Source organism: Anomalospiza imberbis, chromosome 6 (assembly GCF_031753505.1).
Source record: "Anomalospiza imberbis isolate Cuckoo-Finch-1a 21T00152 chromosome 6, ASM3175350v1, whole genome shotgun sequence".
In the NCBI taxonomy this organism is placed as follows: domain Eukaryota; kingdom Metazoa; phylum Chordata; class Aves; order Passeriformes; family Viduidae; genus Anomalospiza; species Anomalospiza imberbis.
Window position 1 is genome coordinate 27,927,969 of NC_089686.1, and position 12,047 is coordinate 27,940,015.

The following is a 12,047-nucleotide window of genomic DNA, read 5'->3' on the forward strand; positions in this document are numbered from 1 at the left end:
CCTTTTTCATTGAATGTATATCTTTACCTTCCAAAAGAGAATCTGAAAAATGCTGCCTTTCCGACTGCTGTGATGCAACATAACTAATAGTGCATATACATAGCAGAATGCATGGTGCTTAATTTTGTGGTCGATAATAAACTTACCCACTTCTGCTAAAGCAATTCCATTTCTAATAGATTAAGCAACAGATTAAGGTCATGTATTACTTAAACAGAAGATAGCATTTATAGACACTTCAAAATTCAAATTAATTTTCTTCAAACTCATATATTTTAAGGAAGTTAGTGAGTAATACCTCCATACACTCTTTTTTTTTCCACTTCCTCAGACTCATTACTGGTTGGCAAATTCACAACTTGTGACAGTATTGTTTTTGTTGTTGCTGCTGCTATGTTTTTTTAGTATTTTGTTGAGAGTCCAAAATTCAGGTGCCAAACTTGCACTGAGAGAGTTCATCCACTCTGTTTAACCAATACAAACCTATACAAACCTCCATATGTAGGAATTTATGTGTGTATGAGGCTATAAATGTCATACTAATATGTTATGAATATATATACTAATATATTCAATTTTAAAACATTTAATTCCTTTTTTTCTTGACTAAGATACAAGTGAAACAACAGAGATATAAGTTGAATTTTTATTCAGTTTAATTTTTTTCAGAAGAGTGTAGAAGAGTGCATTTGTAATTACAAGGATGGAAGGGGAGGCGTTGTCTTGGGAATAGGTTCCCAATTGTGGTAGATATCATTGGAGTACACAAAGTACTCACCACATCACAAATATTAAAGTGCTTTGTGCCAGATGGAGTATGTAAACTAAGCTGAAAGGCAAAGCCTCAGCCAGGCAAAGACTCAGCCTTGGAGATAAAGAACATTACATCAAGATTTCCTTAAATACTTTCAATTATAAAAGTTATTGATAGTCTCATTTGAAGTGCCTTGCTTGTAAATTCAGATATAAAACAGAAGAAAATTCTTGGTAGACAGAAAAATTCAATGTATAAAAGCATCCTCTGCCTAACTTAGCTTTCAGAATTTGTAAATAAATTTAGCTATTTAAACTATGTCTCATGTTATGTTGATTCTCCACTTTCATAATAAAACCTGCCCCTCAAGGATATCTGTATCCAAAGTACCTATGCCGTAATGTAGACAATAATAGCCCTCTGTGTTAGGAGGAACAGGGACAGAAATAGATACTGTATGACTAAATGCTGATTGACAGTTCCTTCACATACTCAACTCTTCTCAAACAAAACTGCAATAAAAAGACTTTGTATCATACTACTCAAGAGATAGTAAAATGTGTAAACAACTGTAACCCTGTGGAAGAAGAAACATACTTTATTATTATCATGACACACTGAAACATTATTTTTCAAATACATTAGCCAGAGATCAAATTATTCAGTGTCTAATGAGAAAGGAAGTGTTCCTTCTCAATTACCCATTAAAATGCTGTTTCTAACAAAAAAAAAAATCACATGGAAGACTGTTACTATGTAAATACTTAAAGGAAAATATTTTCATGGCATGTGAGAAGGAAACAAGAGGAAAACAGTAGAGAGACAGTGACTGAAACGTCCGCCAGGTACATATCCAAGACAGCTTAAAAGCCCTTATGAAATGAAACCTAGCTTTTGAAGCTGTCAGAGTTTACCACCTTGATACATTATTGTACAAGTCGGAAGAATTCCTTGACAGAAGAACTTTTATAAAGAGCAGCTGAGACACTAGGAAAAGCATAGGGAGCCTCTCTCACAAAATAATGGTTTATAATCACACACATGATAAAGAAATATATCATCTTAGTGACTGACAGACACTCATAAGTGCACAGGCAAGACAACTGGAGCCACCACAACAACTGGCTCTCAAGGCTGGAAAAAACCTATCAACATTTCTGTCAGAAATAAGACCATTTACAAGTTGGTGACCCAATTCTCTCTAACCCCTGCCCTATTTGCTTCCTGCATTGCATTGTCTTGTGTTAAAGCCTAAGAAATAAGTACTAGGTAGAAATTTCCAGTCTATTAGAGTGCTTTAAATGAAGGCTGAAAAGATCTTAAAACATATAATAATTTAAATAATTAAAAAGAAAAAAAATACTGTTTTTTTTGGTCCATAGGTGACATGTTTTTCTTGAGAAGTAAAAGGCCCAAGAACAAATAGAAAAAAAACTTAGATGGGTTATGTAACTCGGAATATTATATGAATGCTTTTTAAAAGCTCAAAAGGATCTTTATCAGCAACACTGCAAGGTAATCTTTGAGACACATAAATAGAAAGGGAGCCTATCAGTGCAAAAAGAATGAAACATGCAAAACTCTTCTAATAAAAAGGTAATAAAAGAATTACATTTCCTATAAATGAGCAGCAGGTAGATAATAACTGGACAAAAGGGTGAAACAAAACCTTACTAATGACCATAAAAATTAAAAAACAACATGGTCCTTTAACAAATTGAAGACAGTTCCTTGGTACAGAAAACCTTTGGTCTGACCAGATGCAACCTCTTAGGATCAGCAGCAGGACTAGGTAAATAAATCTGAAGATGCTACCAGAGACCCTAAAGTTTAATTAAGCCTGACATATATTCCCAAGTATAGTTACAAAAAAAAAGAAAAAAATAAACCCAAGAGGCAATTTCTGCAGCACTTCTATTTGATTTCACCAACATTGTGATTGTTTCTGTATTTATTATTAGACCTAAAATTTCAATATTTGACTTATGATGCTTGTCTTGAGAAATCAATTTTAGTGTTACTCCAGTAGAAATTATGTTGCCCTCCAGGGAGATGAGAATCGTTCCATAAAAGCTGAGGTCTCTTCTCAGTGAAGACTCTAAGCATGTTTTATAACTAAATCTGTGGTAATTAGAAATAGTTTATTAAATTTAATAGCTCATGCCTCTAATACCAACTACTTTTGAAGCTGTGACAAGTGGAACACAATCTCACCTTTCCCCAGTCCACCAAATTCAGTGGAATTTGAGTTTATGGAGGATTTTTGTGAAGTCTATACACACAGGGCCAGTAAGTACTCTACAGTCATAAGGGTAAAAGTGTAAGTAAATATGGAGCAAAGAGAAGCTAATTATCAACTAGTGTCAATTATCCTTCACTATTTTCTCCTATTCTTTGTGGTGCGATTTTCAAAATTGTATTCTCTTGATCAAAGTAGACACTGTTCAACCATGTAGGGACGTGCACTCAAACCCCAGAAGAGGAAATAAATCATAAAATCGAAAAATTAATTGAAAAATCAGACAAAATTCAGACAAAAAACCCCTGTGCTTTCACCTATAACATTATTCAAGTTTTACCTAGGTGTACTTGAAAACAAAGCTCCTTTGTACCATTTAATGACCTGACAATATAATATCACCTAGCCAATCTTGGAGCACATCATCTATTGCTTCTTAAACAATCATGTAAGAGAGCTATCACATATGCTGGTTTTATGAATACACAATTCAAACTCTTTAAGATTTATACTCAGCATTATTTTTCAGAATTACAGCTCACCAAACAGGTCCAAACATGAGCTGCCGACCCTTAGGCTTCCAAAAGGCATGAATCATGTTGTAGAACAGTTCTCAACTTTACAGGAAAATTATTCAGTTTGGCAAGTACATAACCTAGTGCATGCACAGTTGGTATAGTGCATCTGGAACATATATAATCCTCCCTGTATTTGCATACACCTATTTTAGAGTAGGCAAATTAACACCTCAGATATTCCTGAATAATTAGGGCTTCAGAAACATTTTTGCAGCTTACTCTACAACAGTCCCAGGACTGTTTAAAATGCATAGGTAAATAGGAATCTAATCCTGAACTCCTCAATATGTAACAGTGTTTCAGCAAGACAAAATAATACTCACAAAGGAAATCAAACTATTTTCTTTAAATTAAGCTAATGAAGTTGGCTACATGGACGTAAGATCATCCAGATTCACTTCTACTTACTTCTTACCTGAACCACACATCCAACTAGAAAGAAATTACTTATTTTGAGCAACCAAATGCACCATAACTTAACAGAACTTGGCATTGAAGGAAACATGAGAATTTATTCCACATGGAATGGGACTAAATATGCAGTGCAAAGGTGATAAGGCACTGCTGCCAAGTACCAAAAGTAGCCAGGGGATTAAACTTGGGCTGAAAATATGCAAAAATCAATATGAGAAGGCCAATTATAAATGCAAGAAATGCTCTTTAATTCCAGTTTAATTAATAATCAATCTGGAAGTTACCACATGTTTTCTCCAGAGAGGAAAGAATCTGACCAACATTTTTCTCAAGCAGTAAAATAGCAGATAGCAAGTAATCTTGAAACTGATATTTCAAATTAATTTCTGTAGAAATTGCATAAATCAGGCTATTAACTCAAATATTTGTTACATGTTTGCTGAATATCAATGCATCAAGAACTTCCAATGAAGATCTAAATCCTAAAATTTCTCCATTAGTTGAATTTTTTACATAGGTCAAGCTTTTTCAGGTATACAGGTTTTCTTCCTCTCTTGAAGAGGCTGACCAGATCCCAATATCCTGTACTATACTACTGATGCAAAGCATACCTAGCAGATCATAACACTGAGGAAAATCATCCAGTGGCCCAGAAACAATTTAGCACTTTTCTTTCCAAAGCACTTTCGACTATGAGCATGGGGTTGGAGCTTGTACTAGGTGACTCCTCTGGCAGATGTCTGGTCTAAGGTCAGCACAAAACCTCCTTCTCCAGTTTCATTTTTCACTCGCTGTGTGTAACAAAAGAAGAGCTAGAGTTAGCATTTTAAGGCACTTTTGAAAACATAGTATTGGAAAGCTGAAAGAAATCATTAGCACTGATTCAGTGCTTCCTAAAACTAATCTTATACATAAATATATATATATATACACATTTGTTTTCACAATGAGTTCTTTAATCCTTCATCTTAAAACTAAGCAAAACCCCAAAACAAAAAAAAAGCCCAGCACTGATGAGCAATCTTGCAATAGCGAATCAGTGTGCACACATGAGGGAAAAACAAATGCAGTTGGGAAACAGATTTCGGTGTCAAGTTTCCCCAAGTGTTGTTATAAATATCAGGAAATTAAAAAATGCTCTTAAAATGCATGAACATTATTTAGGTCTTTAATCTGGAAGGGGCATGATTGATTTTGCAGGGTGGAAACTGCCAACTGTACCAGTGCCTGCAGATGGAAGGGGCCGGCACATAGCTGCCAATTTCAGGGAATATATTTCAACTACTATCTAAAATGGATTGCAAAAGCTTGTTGTCTTCTGCTTGCTCCTCCAGGCTCATGCTGCACTAAACAGCTTAGAGGGAGAACAGCATCAGTCTTTTCCTGAAACAAGAAAAAGTCACAGAACATGGCTATTTTAGAAATGCCAAAAAATTTAAAACCTAAACCTCTGAGAGCAATGGTGCCACAAGCTGAATGGGAAATAATAGACAACTCAAATTTAAGTCTTACTGTTTACACAATGGCCATTTTTAACCACAGTGAGAGGAAAACTGACCTTTAAATTTAAAGTTCACTTTTACATCCTTATAAATTATCATACAACGAACAACATTTTCTGGAAACACAACTTTGCTGTGTGAAACACATCCTTGAAATTCCTGTTGCGCTGTTAAGAAACAGTGAAATATGAAAAAGAATAAGTAGACTAATTTTTCAACTCAGACCATCTTTAAATACAAAATGCTCTTAAATCTCAGCTTCCTCACTTTCCTAAATGTCTCAGATTTGAAAATCTGGTTCCTGAGAAAACATTTTGGATAGTACAACTTCAGATTATCAGAGCTGATAGCTAATAGTCTCCAAAACTTCTCATACAGGCATTATGTCACTGTAAAGAGAATCAATTTTTTTCCCCAAGTATCAATCTTCACTTTTTTTCTCATTTCAGTTGTGTAGAAATGCACATCTTTTCCAAATTTTTGTCTTAGCTCTTCTCCTATCCCAAAAAAATACTTTTCAGTGGCAAAAGGAAATTAAGTAGTGCAAAGCCATCCTTCCAAGCCATTTTCTACAGCTTTGTCCTTTCAAAGATTGTCTGTTCTCTTTCCTTCTACTTTGCACTGAAAACTGTGCTTATGCCAGCACCTTGTTAAACTGATTGCTGAGTCTTTTCCTCTGGAATTTAGCAAGACTACAGCAGGTTAGCAACAGAGGCTGTCTCAAATATCTTGTGTTAAGGACAGATCTGAAAAGTTATCTGCACTGTGGAGTAAATCTGTTTTGCTGGCAGCAAGAATACTAGAATGGATATAAAGTGTCTTGAGGAAAATTGTCTTTAGAACTGCATCCCATTAAAGACATTTGAGTGGTATTTTGTCCCACTGGTTCCAGCAGGGGCAGAACGTCATCCCTGCTTTAGTTCTACTGGTATAATACACATCTAGATATGTGACATCAAAATAACTTACTCTCCCCCTTTAAGGGTTTCTTCCTCAATAATATTTTCTATTTATTTGCAGATCTCATTTCAGACTCTTGTGCCACTACAGAAAAAAAATTGCTTGTTCACATTCTTCCCCAGTATATAAGACAAAGCAAAGTGCAAGATAAGCCCTTTGCTGTCTTTCTGAAACACTCCTTTCATGCTCACTACAGGTTGGTGCAATATACTCTAACATCATTTGTTACATATTTCATACTGCAATGCCATGCTTGATTACATCAATCTATACAAAACAGAAACTGGCAGCCAGTCTCCCAATTTCTGCCAACTGTAAAGGTTAACATGTACGTTGGCATAATGTGGGTGTGTAAATAAGGGAATTTGTGTAGTCCTTTATTTAGCAATGTAAGAAAACATATTTCAGGTCGAAGATGAATAGTTTTCCTTCCCTCCAGGTGTCTATTTTCTATTTTGGAAATTTCAATGAAGGGATTAAACATGCACAAGCACTACTTAGCAACAAAACACTAAGGAACCATACTGTGTGTACTATAACTTCATTTCATAAGACTATCATCACAAACTGCCAGTATTTCATCACTGCCAAGATGTCTTTGGAGAGAGACAGGAGAAGTCAAGGAAGTGGCTCTCAAGACACCCCCAATAAGCTCTCTGCCATCACTCAAGCCTCCCATAAGGCAAGTTCACCATTCCCAAGGATAATTAACAAATTTACTTCTAGACCAACAACCTTTAAGTAAAAAAATATTTGCCCAATCAAGCAAGTTTATGGTTACAATTTTTCACCTTTAGAAGTTCATATTATTGGAAAAGTAAAGACATAAATCAATAACTGTATTATACAGATACTGTCAGTATGAAACAAAGTTATATGTGTTTATATATTTGTAAACTAAATCTTTTCTAACCTGATGCAGAAATCCAGAGTAAATTAATCTAAGGTAACTGATATTTCTCTTGATATTTGATTCTGGAATTGCACAAAGTAACCAAACCATCTGGCATGAATAAGCAGTCATTTAACAGTAAGGATAAAAATGAATTACTTTATATACCTGTGCCTGTTTGTATAGTTTATGGTTTATGCAGCAATTTGTGGTGATGACTAATAAACAAAACATTCAAATAAAGATCCACAAATTTTAAGCAATAACAGTACCATATTTGCCATCCTTCTGTATATACTTTACTGCCTTCCATGCATTGTAAACTATTGCAATGGGTTCCTCTGCCAAACTATTAGAAAACAAAAAAATGACAAGTCATATGAAATGCAGACAGTAGTCAGAAGGTAAGTGCTTTCGAAGGTCCTAGTCTTCTTAGTCTCCAGGATGAGATCTAAGAACAGAAGGGAAAATTTTAAAGTGTGCAGCACTCATTAGAGGTGGCATGAAGGTGACCACACCTTTACCTGTGTAATGGCTTAAATATTGAAGGAGCACTAGACCAAAAGAAAAGCACTGTCTATATACTCAGAAAAGCACTTGCAACAAATGGCAGCTCTTCTGCTTAAATACGGAACATTGGTTCAAGACACTCCCTATCAAGAATCAAGAGCCTGAAGAAACAGTAAATACTAAATTGGAGCTTCATTGAAAAGTTCTACCTACAACTACAGCTCTACCTTTAGCAAACATGGCTAAGCAAAAATAAGTTTTCTATTTAATAAGCTATGAATCCATTGACATTATTTTTGTGCTGTTTTGCTATTGTGATTGTAACAGAAGGGTCAAACACTGAAAGGTATATATTCTTAAAGTAAATGTGATGAGCACAAAAGAAACCTGTATCACTTTAAAATTGATAACCTGTCGCTGCATATCTCTAATAGAATTGATATAAACTGCACACATACCCTTACAAAGTGAAATGTATTTGACTTTGGTGTACTTGCAACTGTCTTTAGGTAAAAAGGGTAAAATTTGTAGAAGGCAATTATAGAATCAAAGAAGCAGAGCAATAGTAAATGTGAAAAATTTTCTCTTGAAAATGTTGGATGAATGTTATGAAGTATTCTCCAAACAAAATGGCCAGTTGGAGATTTTGAAAGGAAATTCTAAATTATATGGTTTAGGCGTAGCTGCAAGAGCATAGATCATTTTTCTTATATTCTGAAGTGCAATGCCAAAGAAAAAAGATTTTCTGATGTGACTAATAAAAGCAAAGGCTGAAGTGCAAAAGAAAAAATTGTGATTAGATAAAAAGAAAAGATTTGTGATGGGATTTCTAGAGTCACTTATTGAAGAACTACTTATTGAAGACACTTTTAAGTCCAAACAACAATATTCCACTATGCTTACATTGGGCCAGAGTAAAAAAAAAATTTCGATTGAAGGTTCTAGTGATAAGAAAACATGAGAAAATGCCACCATCTGATCAACACTTAATTAATTTCAGTAAATATGAAGCTATTTTAGTATGTCAGAATATGAATATACTGCAATTATTTTTCTTCTTCAGGGTAAGACTAATTTCTTGAGAAGAAATTATGCTCATCTTTACATATATTACTGCAAAATTAATAATGAAAACCTACATCAGAGACTAAGCTAGCATGTGTTAAACAAATTCTTTAAAATGTTTAAGAATTATTATCTTTTCTGTTGTGAATATAAGCAGATATATAGACTAAACCTTTTTATGCTAGGAAAGTCGGTTAACTAAATGGCATTTTTAAAGATCAGCTCAGAAACTGCAAGTACTGCAACTGCACATTTGCACAGTGCATACCAGAGTGGACCCTAATATCACCTGCAGCCTCTAAACACCACTGTACTATTCCTCTTAATAGTAATAACAACAACATTCATCTTATTGGATACAGCAGTTCCTATTTTTGTATTCACAGTAAGGCTATAAAAATTTTCAAGGCACTTTCAGAGGTACTTTTTCTTAAAGATAAAAAAAAAATCCCAAGTGTTTAACTATAATCACTATTGGGAAAATACATTAGTAATGTACACTTTAGAGCACTTCTGAAAAGCTACACTCCTAATACCAGGTAAATGATATATGTTTTAGAAACACTTATGAATGCCTATTCACTTATTACTCTGGCATGGCCTCAAAACAGTATTGGCTAAACAATAGTGCTTCCATCATGGTTTTGTGTATGGTCAATGAAGTAAATAATATGAATTTTTTTAAAACGCTTGAATGCGTGCTTACACAGCAGTTTATTCAGATCCATTATGGACATCCAAGTAAATAAATGTTCCAAAGTCCATAACTATATATTTTGTAAATACAGTGCTGCTAGTTTCTACAGAACAAATAATAGGCACTATAACAATACCACATGCACAGGGGTTTATCCAACAATGTACTTCATCACAAAACAGATTTCACAACTTCTTGCTGGCTTTTTCTCCTGCTCCCCATCATTTCTTTGTTTTGTTTTTAAAGAAAGGTGCTAAAGGGGAGAACATAACCTTTCAAGAAGCTGTTACATTTTGAGAATACACAATCATTATGAGAAATAATAACATGAAAGGGAATTTCTTTCTTGAGAATCCCCGTAAAATCCCTGTAGGCCCTTTTTCGATCTCACCACCTTACTTTGACCACCAGCTGACTTAGATGAGTTCTGCAGTTGAGAGCCACAGCTTTACATTAATGGCATTTGCTGCTCTGAGTAATTGCTCAGTAAAAATTCAGGAAGGGTTTTGTATCTGAGTACAAATACCAACGGAGAGCAAGTTCTTCAATAATCTGATGCATAGCTATATGTGGGCAAGAGCTTGCCTTTTGCAGCCATCATGAAAGCTTTTTAACCTTTATTCTTCTTTCATTCATGTTTTAGGAGTGCTAACAGGACGAATGATACCTTAGGAAAGAAACAAATAACTACTGATCAGAATTGCAGATAGATAAAGGGATAAGGTTAGAATCTCTTATCTGTTTTGTAAGAAGCTGGGAGCCATTAAAGGAGGACAAAAACCTGATTTTGACTACAATCTGTGCCACTGTGACAAAAAAAAGTCCCAATTAATTCTTCACAGGCCTTGAAGTGAATAAAAGACATGGATGGAAGGAAACAAAAAAGGGGGAGTGAGCCTAATCAAGAAAGGTTCTTCAGCAAAGCCCAAGACAGTAAGTTAGATTTTTTTTTTTAAGTGTATCAGGATATCCCATAGATATTTAAGGCTTTAAATAGTCAAAGTAGACAAACTAAGGCTTTTGACTTCTAGATGAGCTTTCCTTCTACATGGGCCCCTAAAATGATGATTTTCCAGGGCCCAAGGCAGACTTGTTTCAAAGAACAAAAAATATTATCTCTCAGAGATGGGAGAGGATTCTACATTCCAAGCAGCTTGTATATTTGCAGCAGTCTGATGATATATGTACATGACACCCTTGCAAGTATTGAAATTAAATTAAAAATAATGAACTACTTAAAGTCTATTCATGGATATTCCTGACAGAATCTACGTGGGCTTGGGAGAAAGGAAAATTTGCTAAATTCATAATTCACTTAGGAACAGTTTGCTCAGTGTATGACCCATTTAAATGTTTTAAAATGTACATTTTTTTACCAGTTTTACTCCTTTTTAGTCTTCAAAGAGCCATTAAAATCACTTTTTAAAGGTCCAACAAAAGAGCTAAATGAATACAGAAGTGACACCCTTGATTTCAGAAAGGCTATGTACTCACCAGCACACAAAAGGCTGAGTATAATGACTTCAGGCTCATTCCAGGGGTGCTAAGGTAGCAAGGGTTACAGATGCACTGGTTTTATGATACATGACCATTCTACTTCATCAATTGCATAGTGTCTTTTCTTGATGTTCTGTTGGGAAATATAGCACAAAACCTGCTTTGTTGATACTAGATTTGTTACTGTAAGCCAAATTTTATAAGTATGGGAGAAGGATATTTAAGATTGTTAGAAGCAATAGAATATTCTAGGAAGTTTTCAGAACAAAATTTAAAAAACCCATTAAATTAGTCCATAAATTTATCTTCAATGCAGCAAGAAATTGATATGTGTTTAAGTACTATGTTATTTTTCCCATGTAATTTTCTAATTTCTTTTGGGATTTTATCAATGTCTATAAATATCTGTCTGAAAAGTGCAAAGTATACAGAGCCAGGCACTTTTCAGTGGTGCCCTGTGACAGAACAAGAGGCAATGAGCACAAACAGAGGGAGAGTCCCTCTGATTGGGGAATGCTTTTTTAACTCTGAAGATGACTGTCGTTGCTCAAGGAAGCTGTGGGCCCTTCCTCCTGGGAGATATTCAAAGACCATGGGGATGTGGTCCTGGACAACCAGTTCTAGGTGGCCCTTCTGGAACTGCCTTGTCCTAGATTACCTCCAGTGCTCCTCCCAACCTACACCATTTTGAGATTCTGTAAAAGCTATTTATTCCAACTGATTTGCTTTAAATTGTTAATTCCCGTCTCAGTCACATAATTTTCATACAAATTTTGTGTCCCATAAATTTTTATGAATAATGCTTTAATCCACAAGTAAATTAAATTCTTTCTCAGTTCTTTTTCTTTTGTGTGTGTGTGACTTAAAGAGATAAACTTAATGGCCATCAATTCCTCATCCCTGGAAAAAAAATTTACTAATGTTATTTTCCTGTTGTTT